Source organism: Geospiza fortis, unplaced genomic scaffold (assembly GCF_000277835.1).
Source record: "Geospiza fortis unplaced genomic scaffold, GeoFor_1.0 scaffold111, whole genome shotgun sequence".
Classification (NCBI taxonomy): Eukaryota; Metazoa; Chordata; class Aves; order Passeriformes; family Thraupidae; genus Geospiza; species Geospiza fortis.
This window is the reverse complement of record NW_005054321.1, coordinates 4,962,837-4,972,494: the sequence shown is the minus strand read 5'-3', so window position 1 is coordinate 4,972,494 and position 9,658 is coordinate 4,962,837. Positions and strand designations below refer to the sequence as shown.

Here is a 9,658-nt window from a genome sequence, read left to right as displayed (position 1 = left end):
TAAAAGCCCAAGGATTCCTTTGTTTGACGTCCCACCTCCAGAGGCACCAGTTCAAGCTGTTATTCTGTTATTGCACCATGATTATTTTAAGAATCCAGACATCTGAGACTCTGCTGTGGGAAATCCTGGGTTGAGCTGGTAAGGAAGCCTGGTGTGACTGTCTGAGTGTAGGGAGGCAGGGGGGCACCCCTGTGCCACTGGAACCACCTGTGGTGAAAGGGCTTTGGTGCTGTGGGCGCAGCAACCAAAGCAAATCCTGCATGCTCAGACAGGAAAACTTCTCAACAGGAGAGCAAGGTCACATCAAGCTGGGAATCTACTGAATGCTTTATGAAAGAGCTAAAAAAACCTCAACCAGTTTCTCTTTGCATTCACACAGTATATAATAGTTAATACACACTCACTAGATAAAATTACATATATAATGTAAGTAACATAAATCACGTTTTAATCCAATATTAATAACAAAGACAATAAATGCAAGGCCATTCCCTGTCCTGCTAGAGCTCCAGTCTCCTCCTGTAGTAGGTGCTCTTTCCAAGCATTGCACCCCCCTTGCTCTTCCCTACCCACACTCACAGCAGCATCTGAAATGCAGCTACCCCAAGTACAGCAGGGTTTGATTCCTCTGCTGCAAGCCTGGCTGGGTTTCAGAGCATGGCAAACACAGATATCTGGTTTGAGGCATGCAAGGAAAAGAGTGGACTTGGAGAATGCAGGCAGGAAACGTGCCAGATTGTTTATACCTGAGTCATAACTAATGCTGACAATGAAAACTGAGTCAACTCAGAGACCACCACTGTGCTCAGTGCCTATGGGATGCTCCAGCCTAATGCCACTAACAGGGAAACTGGGACTAAGCACAAATGACCCATAGAAACATCCCAGTTGTTTCTGTGAAACTGTTGGTGATGTGATACCCCCGCTGTATTTACTGTGTTAGGAGACAGGAGCACATTCTCCAGAACACAGCAGACTCACAGGTCCAAGTGCTCCTGCTATCAAGCAAGACCTTGGGCTCCTGATTTCCAAGAGACATCTCCATGAGCGAGCAGCCACTGAGAAAACAACACTGCCTAAAACTACTGAGGGTAGCAAAAAAAAGGAAACGTCTGGAACAGGTGGAGATGGAAAGCTTCAGGAAAGTTCATTGCAATTTTTGTCGCTTCCAATCTCTCTCAATTCACTGAACTCTATTCTATCCCTTGATGTTCTTTCTTATCAGGCAGACATGGAAGCAGCAGTGTACCTTTGAAATCCACTGGGAGCAGTGAAGAGGAAAGCTAGCAAAGCCTGGTTTAGCTTTAAGGGGAGGGGATGAGGGTTTAAGTGAGGGGGGAAGATCCCAGGCTTGGTTACATGGGGATTTGTGAAAGACCACAGACTTGCAATGCAAGGTGTGTACATGGATCCCAAATCACATTAAAAAAAAACCCAAAACAAAACTCCACAAGTCTTGGTCTTCATTTTGGTGGAGTCCTTGTTACTGCTGTATCTATGAGCACTCACTTGGGCAAGATGAGCCCTTTGCTCCCACACAGGGCTTTCTGCCACCTTGGATCCACCCTTAACCTCAGGGGAGGGAAAGTCAGACCTGCCTGAGTGCCTGTCACACCTCTCCAGACTACATGCAAGTCCCAAATTACTGTAAATTGAAAATCTGTGTAGCACATTGCACCCATATAGGGAGGCTGAGTAGTTGATGCTGAGCTGAGGATCTGACAGGTAAACTCTCTCACAGCAGTCTGTGTTCACTGTAGAGCATTTATTTCCCCTCATAAATCACATTTCAGCTTTTCCAATACAACTCCTTTGCACAGTTGCCCAAACAGAAATACAGGCTCCCACCTTCCACTTTTTCCCCCTCCTGATGATCCCAATTTCCCTCCTGGGGAACAGCTTTCCAGACCTGCCACCCATCCCAGCACTCAGGAGCATTATCCACCCAGGACTCCCCCAAATCTTTCAGCACCAGGCCTGCTCCACCACACACACTCCTGGCACAGCCATCCCTCCCCAACAGCCCACTGCTCCCCTCTGCTCAGGGACAGGGACAGCAGAGCTGGCCTGACCTTCCTGGCTCCCCCATCTGCTGCCCTGTCAGTATTTTCACTATCAGCCACCCATAACCATTTCTCTTAGCATGTAGCCCAAGCAGGATTGCTATCCTGCAGCACTTGTCTCTGTATCCTTTGCAAAATTGGGCCATTTGATGAAAACTTCAGGTAGAAATGTTATTTCTGTACCTCCTTGCAACAATTCCTATTTCAGCTACTCAACCCACTGCCTTTTGATACTCAAAAGCATCACTGCTCAGACCTCTACCCTTGCCAATCACCATCAACCCAACCCTTCCCACCTCCTCCCAAGGAACAGCTCCACAAGTTCCCTTTGGTCAGGGCATTTGGTTCAAAGCTCTCAGCCCCCTTGCCCCTCTGAGGCAGCCTGATCACATCTGCTAACAGAGCAGTACTCACCTCCTCCACTCCCTGGAAATGCCAGCTCCATCCATCTGCTTGTCAGCTTCCCCCACAACAGCCCCTGCCTGTCCCCACCCCATGCTGCCCCTCCAGCATGGCAGGAGCTCCCACCATCCCACTGCAAAGCCTGTCCTGGCTGCTGCCTTGCAAGCCCAATGGAGACCCACATTTGCTATGAAAACATACTTGGTTTTTGCAGTGTGTCAGGTGCTTGGTGGTAGAAAATAAAAAGGATTCCTCCCCAGACCTCTCAGGAAGCAGCAGCTGAGACAGGTGGCTGCAAGCATGTGCTGCTCTGTGGCTGTCACCATCCACCAGAGACCCTGCTTCCATCACAGCTCCTGCCATATCCTGGGATCACCTTTGGATTAGATGGGGTTGCCATCAGCTAGCAGAGGGATTTAAAAAGACAAAGAACTTCGCAAGAAGTATGGGATGCAACTCAGAAGGATTTTTTAAGGAACTGCCTAACACACCCATAGTACTTGCTGTATTACTGCAGCAGTAATATTCTCACTCTAGTTTTGGTCATGACAACACACCTTCAGTGTAAACAGGAAGGAAAGCCTGAATCCTCTTCCTGGCTTGCTGGAATGGTTTAGACAAATCTTTAGCACCTTAGTTTACATGCCTGGGGACTGGTTTTGCATATCCTTCTGAGCTGTTAAATCCCAGCTGCCCAGCTGTGAGCAATGTGTAGCAGAGATTAGCTGTGCTGCTTTGGAAGGGCCACCTGACACTGTGTGACCAGAGCAGTGTGACGAGCAAGGACATCCTGCAGCCTGGAACACTGTTATGGACCACCTACAGAAATTGTATAGGTCATCTTTAGTCAGGGTGGCATTCCTCTTGTCCACTTTTTCCCCATCTAGTTTATGGCTCAGAGCTAAATGGGGATAGATAGACAACTGTGAGGGATATGCCTGTGACCTGCCTCAAACATCTGTCCTAAAGCAGGGTGAAACATCTCTGCAAATGGTGCAGTCTTCCAACTAATGCTGGAAGTGGTTAGACAGCTACTATAGAATAACTGCTTAACTTAGAGGCAGCTGGGGTGAAACACATCCTAATCCATCTCTCCAGGTTTACTTCACTCATTTACAAAATGGGGTAACAGCACCATCCCAGACTCCCTGAGAGTGAGAGGCTGAGCTCATGGATCCCCAGGTCTGGGCCAGCCACCACACTGATACAGATGGATGGGTAATTTATATTTGTACACACAGCCTCAGACCCACCTGCACAAGTCACAACCCTCAACACCCTTTCCCTCAGGAAATAAAGGCGTACCTTCCAAATAAGGTTTCAGTACAATATTAAGGAATGTGATGTGAATAGAGATGAAGTGTGCAATACTGAAGTTAACCACAGGAAATAGGGGCTGGAAGGGAATCCCATGAGAGCAGCACATTTATTTCATTATTATATCACAGACGACATTAAGCATCCACTGAGTCCCTCAAGGCAGAATTCTTGCATAAAAAGCATCCCCATTTACCAAGTATGATAGAACCTGCAACTGTTCTATAAATAAAGGTTATTTACAAAGAGCTGTTAAATATTTATTTTTCTCTGGAGACTGAGTTCTCTGTTCATTTGTCTCTGCTGCAGAATCATTTGGTATCAGGGAGCAGAGGAGCTCACCTAAAAAAAGACTAGGAATCTGTCCAGAGCCTGATCCGGACACAGCACCAGCCTCCTCCACAAGCTGGCAAGGAAAGCATCCAACCTGACACAGAGGGAACACGAAGCAAACAAAACAGGAATGAGCTCACTGGGGAGGCAGAGGTAGAAGAAGGAACACCAGTGATACAGCAGTGATTAATAAATGCTATCACACTGCTTCGTCCTCACAGGGCTGCCTTGGCACTGTACATTGAAAGAAGTGACAACCTTCAATTGTGAAGAGTAACTGCAGATTTGCATTACATTTGCTTTGTGTCTTAGGAACAAGAATGCATCCCTCACAACCAACAAATTCGTGATTTTTTACTTGGGTGTTTTTATTTTTTTAATTTTTTGAAGCTGACAGATCAGGGTGGGGGACACATGACACAGGCTCAACCAAAAAACCCCATGGCTCTGGAATACACTTCACTGCTAACCCTTTGTAGTAGTAATTGTAATAGTTCTTACTCCAGCTTGCCAAAAGCTGTTTTAATTAAATATTAAAAAGCTATTTGTTAAAATAACGTTACCATAGCAACTAGAGAAAGCTAAAATACCCTGGTGCTTCTGACTCACAGCATATTAATCAACCAGCAGCTATTATATAATGAGCACCTCCCTGCAAGCACCAGCAGGAGCCACGGCCCCGAGTGCCTGAATGCAGAGCTGGACTCTGCTCTGTGTTTGCTGCCTGCTCCCAGCACAGACCTGGGGAGTTACCGGGGTTCAGCCCAGGAATCACATGCCCAGACATTTTGGGGAAGCCATGCTGGAGTCCCCAGGATCAGTATGTCCCTGTGGGGCACAGAGGGGGTGGCACTGGGCAAGGGGAAGCTCTGGTGAGGGTCACACAGACAGTGGCTCCCCACAGGCCTGCAGCAATGAGGGGCTGAGGTGGCTCCTTCCCAGCAAGCCCCAGCCACCCACCTCCAGTGCTTGTGTGCAAATGCAGTGCTCATACCACACCTATTTCTGTAATTTATTTAATGTTTTTTTTACATTATTGGAATTATTTTTTGTAGCAAGCACCTTCCTACTATTAGGCCAACTGTGCAAAACTGAAGAAGTGATTAAATCTTGCAGGGACAAACAAGCTCTGCTGCTCAACCAGAAAAGCTTATTTCACAGAAACAAGAAACAAAACAAAACAAAGAACAGCAAACAACCACTCCCCCCTCACATGTGATGCCCCCAAAAGATGGAAATACCCTTCTATTCTCTATCCATGCAGCACAACAATGGCAGCCTCAGCCATGCAGCAGGTAAAGCTGCCTGACCTGGCTGCTGCTGGCCCTCCCTGCCAGCCTTCAGGAGGCTTTGCCCCGGGACACAGCTTGTGTTAGAGCAGTGCAGTGTCTCCCATTGCCTTGTTCATGAGCAGCATTGCCACATGGTCTGAAGGGATGGCAACAACTGCAGGAGGGGGTTAGTAGGTGAGGCCAGAGCAATATTACCTCAGGGGAAGAGCACTGGGATGGAGAAGTGCAGCTACACTGGTCAGATGGAGTTGGAAACCACCTTCCTCCTCCTCAGTGACTCAATTTTTTGCTTTTAAGCCCCCTTTCTCTTTTTTTTTTTCCAAAGGAAAATAAATACCTAACCACACAGTTATTAACCAAAAGGAATGTAATGAATATTACAGCATCTGTATGCCAGCTTTGGTTTCCTGCTGCTTTGTTTGGGTGTCACAGACTGTGGCTATGACAACCACAAGCAGTTATTGGACTGATGTCATTTGTGACATCATACTTAATGGAAAAGAAAAGGAAGAAGAGACAGTATCAAAAATAAGAATGGAGCCAAGATCCCAAAGGACCACCACACTGGGGCTGCTGGAGAGCCAGGGAGAAGCAATCCCATCCTTACCAAAGCCCAGGCAGCACTCAGCTCTGGGGAAAACCTGCCCTGGGCTGTGATATGAACTGCACATTTGCAGTTACATGAATGAAATCCTCTCACCCCTTCTCATCTTGGAGCTGTAATGGAGGCTTTTGGCTGAGCCTCATCTCCCCTGACTAAATTTCTCCTGCTCTCCAACCAACTTCTCCTCCACATCTTTATCCCTCAGTTACAACAGTATTCCCCTCCTTTTACAAAATAAAACATTCTGTCCAAAATTTCCAGTCACTTACCTGATCGAGCACTGGGAGAATGAGGGCTGGTTTTGGGAGGAGTGCACTGTTTGGAGAGGTGGCTTTGCTGGTGACAAGTACAAGTGACAGTTTCAGGTTGCCACAGCTAGAGCCCCATCTCTTGCCCCATGTAAGAGCAAGGAGGTAGCACCACTGTTGCATTTGGCAAAGCAGTTTCTGTACATTCTGGCATCCCTAACACACTGTTGTCATTTTATCTGCAGAAAATGCTTCCAAGCTCCAAGAAACAAAAATAACCCCAAATTCATCTAAATCTCATCTGATAAGAGAACAGTTTACTGCAACAAGTATATTTTTTGTAGTTGTACATCCAGAAGCCTTGACATTGAGTTAATTTTTCCAAGCTACTACTGCTCAAAGGACACTTTCTCTGTTCTTCCTGCTCCCCCACCAGACCTGCTGTGCCTTTGTAGCCCAACACTGCAGCCTGCCCTGGGCATCCTGTGACCTGCATGATCTCACCAACCTGTTCTGCCACGGCATCCAGGGGAGGGAGAGCAGCCACACAACCACCTGAGGATGCTTCTCCCCAGGCACCTACAACCTGGAGGAACCCTCCCCTGCATCCTCCCAGGGCTTGTTCCCCACCAAGAGATGGCTCTGCCATCTCTGCAGAGAACAAAACTCCATCAGCTGAATTCAGCCTATAATAAAGTGGGTATTGCTTTTAAATAGCAGGACAGAGATGCTGCCTTACAAAGGGATGGTGAATTAAAGCCTCATGGGTGAAGCAACAACCACTCACAGCTTGTTCATAACTGTCCCCAGGCCCACTGGAAGTGGCAGGAGCTTCCCAAACCTTCCCTAACAGCTCATAACACAGCTCTTGGTCAAGGCCCCAAGGCAAGGATGTCAGTCAGAGTCACCCTAAGCCCCTGCTGACACCCACACTGCCACCCCTCACAGGGGACAGGCACCTCTGGGAGAGCCACTGGCAAGATTCACCTCCAGCTGCTGGCAGTCAAACAGAGAAAGGAAATGACAAGAAAGCCTTTTTTCCCTTCTCTCCATCAGTTCCCTCATAGAACAACTGAAACATTTTGCAGGGCAGTACTGTGAGAGGACAGAGAGAGCCGACACACAGGAGCCAAATTCTCCCAGCTCTGGGTTTTCCTGAGCTTCTGAGCAGGAGGGAAGTTTCTCAGTCAGCACTGTCCCACTGCAGCCACCTCATGCTCCCCAGTTCCTGTCATGCAGCCAGAAGAGAAGAGAGGCAAGTGGGAGCTTCCAGTCTCCTTTCACTGCTGAGCTGTGACTGGATCCTGCTGCAGTAATTTCAGAGCCATCTGAGACCACAGCCCAGCTGCCTGGGGAGCTTCCAAGGCGGCCACTCTTGGCTTTATCTCTCATCCTCTTAACACAGCTATAATATATCAGAGGCACCTGTGGATTACATGCCTGTATCAGCCCTGCTGTTTTACTTTGATTTCATGACACAGACAACACCTATGTGGGACCAGCAAGTTCTTCTCTGAGGAGCAGGTTCTCATGCTCAACCCCTTTGTGGAAACAACCACCACAGGGGTGCATTGGGATGTAGATTCATTAGGAACTGAGAAAATGATTCCCAGATTTCAACACTGCCTACCTAAGAGAAAAACAATCAAGTTTTGGTTCTGAGATGAGCAAAGGGCTTTTCTAAGATGTGGATATATACAAAGCACACTTCTGCTGATTTTTTTCACTTAAATTAGTATCTATTCATCACTCTGAAGCCAACACAGCTGTAAAAAAACACAGAGGCCAGAGCCCACCCTGTGCAATGCTTTGTAAGTGACTCACAAAAAATAAGCCCCACAGCTCAATTAGCAGGTTTTGTGTGGCAGTCTAAACACCAAGGAGTTAGAAGAAAACATTTGTGATTCAAAGGAAGAACATGAACCGTGGACCTTACTGAGGGAGATCAATACAAAACACTGTCATCATTTCACATCCCTTTTTTCTCCAGTTACTGCACTCATTGCCAGTAACCTTCATAAAAGGCTGAAAGAAGGATTCAATTTTTTTGCTTACTAGTTTCTGAATGCTTGATAGGTGTTTATTAGGGAATTTTCACCACACCTTTACCAAACATGGATGGACTCAGTTTTTCTCCTTTAACAAAACTAGCCCTTTCTTTTTCAGACTGATTTCAATTTGGGGTTTTATTCTGCTCTAGCCCAAACAGAAACAGGCTTAAGCCACTGAAATGAAAATAGAAACAAAACTCTGCTGATGTCCAAGTAACCACAGATTGCCATCACCACAGAACAGGGTAAAACCAGGAGTGGAGCTGATTATAAAAGCCTCAAAAAACCCCCTTATTCTACCTGTCTGCTAATAAAATTTACTTACAGAAAGCAAAGCAGCCCAGAACAACAGTATCCAAATTTCAGCCCTGTTATCAAACCTCAGAGCAGCTGCCTCAGGAGCCCACACTGTACCAGGCACACAGCTAAAGGCTCCAACCAGCATTTCCTTAGGTCCCTTTAGAACAGCACTGGCTGGCCCTGCTGGAGAGCTGCAGAGCAGCCACAGCTGCTGGGAAATCCCAGCCCACACCCTCCAGCAATGCATAGGGAAAGGCTGTAGGGCAGCTGCTCTTCAAATATACATTTTCAGGTTTGTGTTTTTTTTTTTTGTAATATATATAGAAGCTCCTGGCTAAGGTGCTTTGAAGCAAGTGTGCAAGTGTCTCCTGTGATATAAAACTTCATTCAAAGCTATTTTATCACATCAGGGGAGACCCAAATATTGGATAGTTTCCTGTTGTGATGACAAGGCTGTGGTGCTGTCCATACACACAAAAAACAACATCACAGCCAATCTGTGCTCTTTTTCCAGTGCAAATGATGCAAGCTCACTTCCCAAGGAATGCCTCAACTCTTCAGCAAGATTCTGTCTTTCCATAGCTGGTAAAGCTTGAAAACAACAAACAAGCTTCAGATGGTGCTAATGGTCCATTCTGCTAACCATATTCTGAGTTAAATGCATTCATGTGGTTTATATCTGTAGTGAGATAATTATTCAGCCTATGTGGCAATACAATGCTGACTTTATTTTGTGGGCTGCAAAGAGGTGCCAAAGGCACTCAACTAGTTCCAAAAGACTGGATTTGCTTGCTGTAAACATTTCTTGAAATGTCTTTAAAAGAAAAAAAATTAGAAGATTCTCCTTCTGTTTGGGCAAGCTTGGATTTCTCATGTAAAGGAAAATGGAAAGAAAAAGCTACTCACTCACAGCACTTGATTTCTTACATCCTGGGAATCTCTCTGAAGATGAACAGTACTTCTGATACCTACAAAGTGGAAAAAAACATGTGAATCAGGGAGACAAAGAAAAGAGAATAGCAGCCATCCCTTTTCCTTTACAACTGGT

General features: G+C 46.4%; 1 protein-coding gene across 1 annotated transcript in view; it reads right to left on the bottom strand.

The window, feature by feature from the left end:
• Nucleotides 1–9,658, bottom strand: part of ZHX2 (zinc fingers and homeoboxes 2) — a 72,446-nt gene that overhangs the window by 34,082 nt on the left and 28,706 nt on the right. The window contains exon 3 of the mRNA XM_031056743.1: nt 9,517–9,578. The gene's annotated coding sequence lies outside the window, so the exon portion shown is untranslated. The remainder of the gene's footprint in view (nt 1–9,516; nt 9,579–9,658) is intronic.